Below are 6,000 nucleotides of genomic sequence, written 5' to 3'. Positions count from 1 at the left end.
CAACCGTTCACGATAAACAAGGATGAATATACTTACCTCATCATCCATACGATCACAAAACGTTATGTCAACGTTACGTTACAACTAAACATTCATACACAATAAACATGTTAAGCAATATCATTAACAACAACGGTATGCCACGAATGTGGACTGACTCATTATGCCATCAATATGGACTTTATGTTATGCCACTAATAGTGGACTTAATCGTTATGCCATCAACATGGACTTTATGTTATGCCACTAATAGTGGACTTACTCGTTATGCCATCAACATGGACTTTACGTTATGCCACTAATAGTGGACTTACTCGTTATGCCATCAACATGGACTTTACATTATGCCACTAATAGTGGACTTACTCGTTTACGTTATGCCACAAATCGTGGACTTACTCATTACGTTATGCCACAAATAGTGGACTTACTCATTTACGTTATGCCACTAATAGTGGACTTACTTGTTATCTCAATTGTAACACCCCGACTACGGCGGAAACACGAGATGCCACAGAACGACATGGTACAAAAGATTAAATGGAAAACGTCTTAATTAAAGTCTTAAAACCATTCCAAATTAAACGATTACATAGTTCAAAGTAAATTATTAAAAATCATAACATAAGTCCAAATCCGAAATAAAAGATAAACTTGTTTGCATTACAAGTCTTCGTTCACCATGCAAACACAATGTCCAAAAGCGGTCCATAGGCAAACCTACTGCTCTAAACCTGAAAAGCATGAAGAAAAAGTGTCAACTACGAGAGTTGAGTGAGTTCATAGGTTTTTAACTAATACAATAAGCATATATACATATCATTACGAAATAAATTAGGAATCACCAATTTCCATGAACATTTCCAATTCATCCTTTGATAAACGTTTGTTCAACTCACTTTTAACCCATGTAAATAAATCCTTGTCATATGACCACAAGGGTCTAATTCCATTATCTTAGATGAGTATATGCTTGAGCCACTACTACTACCATTTTATTCAAGTCCGATTACAATTCAATAATTCAATTCATAGCACAAGCTGTCAATCAAGTGCCGTAACATTAATAACAATGATGATAATGGGTCGTGCCATGGAGACGCCCGATTATCTTAAGGTAGTTAGAACACCCGGGGGCCAGACTAGAAGTGGAGGTTGTCACGAAGGCAACCAACCTTCCAACGGTACGCTTTGGGTGGGCGGACGAAACCTAGTTGCGCAACTAACTAACTACAGGCCTCCACTTTCGGAGTAAATAGTAGTGTACCGAACGCCGCGGTTTGACAGAACTCAAGCTCATCACATAAATCCTTTATTATCATTTCATACTCATATATCAAGAATCATTTCATATAACAAACTCTCTTTCAAGAAACATTGCATATACAGAAAGTAGTTTCATTTATCATGCTTTTCACCCCGAAAGTAAAACACATAAAAGAGTTTGAAAGGGGGGGCTATGACTCACTTGATTTGAGAGTAATGGGGGCTGATCAAATACGAGATGTGTGCCTAGTGATGTCGTTCCCCAAGCAAGCCTAAACCATGGTATTTAAATATACACAACGTAAGTGCGTGTTACATGAACTAGTGAACTAGATCATGAGATTTATGCTAGTAGGCTTGCCTATCTTTGGTTGTTACTTCATTATGGAATCAAAGTGTATTATGATTGTTCAAGATGTTTGGTTAAATTGGAATTGATGGTAAGAGTAGTTTTTGCGTTAAGCGTTTTTGCGCGTTTGTTGGAATTTCGGTAATTCGGCTTTGATTCGCGAGATTTCTTTTGCACACTTTGCTTTGTACTACTATTTGATATTGGTACAGTAGTATTTTGGATTTTAAAATATATTTTCTGATTTATATTAATTTCCTTGATTTATTATTATTTAATTAATTATTTATTCCATTTATTCATTAATTAATTAAATAATTCCTTATAATTATTCTTAGGTTCTTAAATTTCCTTTAAAATTTATAGATAATTATATTTTGATTATCTACTGAGTATTATGCTTTTAAACTTGTAATATTATTTATTTATTTATTTATTTAAGCTTTATTACTTATTTATTTAATAATAGTGATTAATTAGTGATTTTTAACTTAGTTAGTCATTCTTAAATTATGTAAAACTTGGTTCTTTCCTTGAAATTACTTTTCTCCAGTAGGTTTAAGTTATTTTAATCCTATTTATTTGATTTTGTCCAAGTTCATGATTTATATAGTTTATTATTGATTTATTTATTCCTTAAAATCCCTTTTAAATTCACTAAATTATAAAAACACTTAGAAATCATCACAAGAGCTTTTGTCTAAAATCCCAGGCCCTTTTTAGGCAACTTTTATCAAATAAAGTTTGTAACCATTCAACCTCTCTTGTGTTCTTATAATTTGAGGACTTTTAAACATGAAATCGTTTACCGAAATAGTGATTTTTGCCTCATTTCTCAACCAATTTAAATGCTTCAAAAGGGATTTTTTTTGTTCTTATTTCATTTTGTCCAGAATGTCCATCATATTTTGATGACCTAAGTCGTGATTGTGGTGGTGGTGTGCTATGTGCATCTTTGTGCTTTCGGTTGGTGATTATTTGACCCGAAAAGACTATTTTTGAGCTTATTCTTGTCATGCATCAAATGACTTGAGTTTTATACTTTTAATATGTCATATTTCCAGTATGTTCATCACATTGTCATGGTCATATAGTTATGGTGCATGTGTGTGCTCAAAATGCATTTTAACAAGTTTTCGGTTTTCGATTTCAAGCCTATTTTGCCTTGTTTGGTTCCATAATCATATTTTTGTTATTACTATAATTTTTCCAGAATATTAACTTTGATTTTAACACATTTTTCACTTATGACAAGCCTAGTTTCATCTCATAATCCAAACAATAATCCAACCTTCTTAAATCTAGCATATATGCACTTAAATCAATACTTTTTAACATAAAGCTTTAACTATCAAAAATCCATCATCATAAAAATATATTTTTCATGAAATATTCCAGAAATATATATACAAATATTTATACATCATGTTCATCTTTTTATATAAAAAGTTACTTTACAATCTATCAACACATATCCACCTTTTTGATGTTAGCTTTTATAGATCCAACACTTTATCAATAAAATCTATATTTTTATAAATATTTCCAGAAATGTTACTTTCATAATATGTATGAATATAGCCATCTTTCAAAGGAAAAATCACATCAAAGACTATTAAACTTATATCCACACTTTTGGGTCTTAAACTAGTTGAATCCTTGGATCTTTCTTCATGGATTCAACATGCAAGAGCATGGAAAGAAAGATCCTATCAACTTTGCCCTCATCAAGTGTATTTTCAAAAGAAAACATGAAGAAAACACAATCTTTTGATAAAACCTTTTTAATATAAACAAGAACAAGATTAATCTAATAAAGAGATGAAGATATATACCCTTGAAGATCACTTCTAGATGATGAAAAATGGCAGATTTTCGTGGCCTATATCTCCAAGAATACCCTTATTCAACACTTGAAACAACCCTTAAACTATTCTTGAATCAACCCTTTGTTTATCTAACCTACAACCCTTATTATTATCAAGTATTAAGGTTGATTGTTGTTGGTTTTCTTCTTGTTTCTTGGCTGCCGAAAAAGAGAGAGAAAAGGGAGAGAAGAAGAGTGTTTTTGAGAGAGAATTGATTAGTGTTTGTGAAATGGGAGTGTAGTGTGTGTTGGAGTGGTGAGTTCCAAGACTTAAGGCATGCAAAATTTGAAATGGAGGGATGTATGTGTGTGAAGGGGGGGGGCGGCCTCATGGGGGGGGGGGATTTGGAGGGGTTTTACCCTTTTTTTATATAAAATTTTGTATATTTATGTGTGTGGATATATTTTTGTATTTTTAGTTGGTTACATAGGTCATTGGTTGTAAATTTGTATTAATTTTTTAAGCTTATATGCTTACTTGTTAAGTTTTCGACGCTTTTACGTACATAATACGTCCAATTATATTTTTAGTTGAAAATTTTATTTATCATGATCATATCCTCTTGATTTGGTTTTATTTTTGATTTGTTGGGCAATCCATAGGAATTTTGATTGGTATCTCAATTTGCGAGCCTTAAGTTATTATTATCGCATCGATTGATCACCTCTAAAAATTTTTGTTCCGAGGTACTTTCATTAGGAAATTCTTTTACATATTATTAGCTTTAGATTACTAATTTGGGGCATTACCTACTAGCTTTAAGTATAACTAGGGCTTGCGGGAAAGTAAACAACCTAACTAGCACATATATACTATTAAAAGTACGGTTGTTACATCAATCACATGCATACAAATACAAATCTATAATACGTTAAGGGGGAAATATTATCATGCAAGATCCTATGTCCCGATCCTTATCAAAACGTTTTCCATCAATCAACAACACACTGCACATACACTTCTTACGATTCTACTTTCAAGGAATCATCGATGCTTATATATAGGGTCACCCGTAGCCTTCCCACCACATCTTCTATTCATTGAAAGTATAATCGTCTTCCATGTATGTACAACTATCCAAACCACAACAAGTATTCATAAACGGTAGCATAATTAACCGAGCAACATGTCAATACGTTAATCAAACAATCAATCAATCGATTAATCAACAATTAAACAAGCACGTACACTTTTCAGCCCGAATCTCAATTGAGTAGAGAGGGTTTACGAAACTCACCTTGAGCGGCTACAACAAGCTAAGATCAAACTATAAACGTCCAACAATTGCTTCGTGTGCATCACCTATCAAATACACATTTTACAATCACAAGTTAAACCCTAATTGAAGCTTTCGAAGGGTAAATCAACTATGAATGGCAATTGGGACTCGATTTGGTCACGTCATGACCCTTAAACGTCTTAATGGCTCTACGGACATAAACAAGGACACTTTGACCCGCCATATTTAGAAATAAAGATTGATTCTCTCAAAACAAATGATACCATGAGAAATTATACTCTCTCACGATTCCAACGATAAGTCATACGTCTAAAACGGACTTACGGTTCAAAAGTTATTGATGTTTGAAAACTGACGCGCGAAACAGGAAAAACTCGCGGCCCGAGGAGATGGGCTCGTGGTGCGAGAAAAACCCATGAACCACAAAAATGGAATCTAGCGATGCGAGGGGAAGAAGTCGCAGTGCGAGGATCTGCTACTCTGCACATAAACAAGCCAAACACGAACCAAAACGCTCCAAAACCCCATTTTTGACTTGGGAATCGATCTTGGAAGGTTCAAGACACAATTTGAAGCATAAACAAACATCATTTGACATGAATAAACAAAACCCACATCTTAGTTTTGATTCATGATATGTCCATTTATATAAACATTTCCATATCGTTTCTAAGTCGTTTTAAGCTTAATTATGTGCAAATTACATGTATATTCGAGGCTTTGATGGTATTGTTAGTGGTTGCAGGCTTAGAACAGGTGAAATGGTTAGAAACGACTTTCGGATGACTAAAAGATGCATTAGGATGGTTCATGGACGTGTACGAGTGAAGATGGAATGAAAACTACAAGTTTTAGCTGAAAACAGATCTGGTGCGTCGCACCTGGAAAGTTGGTGCGGAGCATTTTTTGATCAGAAAGTTGGAAGATATGAGAAAACAGGGAGGTGCGGCGCACTAACCCTGTGGTGCGTCGCATATCGGGCAAAGACATTTTTGGAAACAAGGCCAGGTGCCGCACCTGATGCTTGGTGCGGCACCTGTAGGTCGTTTTGTGAAGACTTCTTGTAAACTCTATAAATACAAGACCAAAACCCTCCCATTCGATATACATTCACTTCCAGTCGATTTTAGGGTTTCTTGAGGCACTTTTTAGTAGCTTTTACGTTCTCCAAGTTCTAGGTGTTGCTCAAGGGATTCAAGGCATTCAAACATCGATTTTCTTAGCTTTTCATTCTCTTTCGCACTTTGGTACAAGATGTTTACTCTTTCTTTTACTAT

Source organism: Erigeron canadensis, chromosome 5 (genome assembly GCF_010389155.1).
Source record: "Erigeron canadensis isolate Cc75 chromosome 5, C_canadensis_v1, whole genome shotgun sequence".
NCBI classification, from domain to species: Eukaryota; Viridiplantae; Streptophyta; class Magnoliopsida; order Asterales; family Asteraceae; genus Erigeron; species Erigeron canadensis.
The sequence above is the reverse complement of the archived record's forward strand: the minus strand, read 5'-3'. Positions refer to the sequence as shown.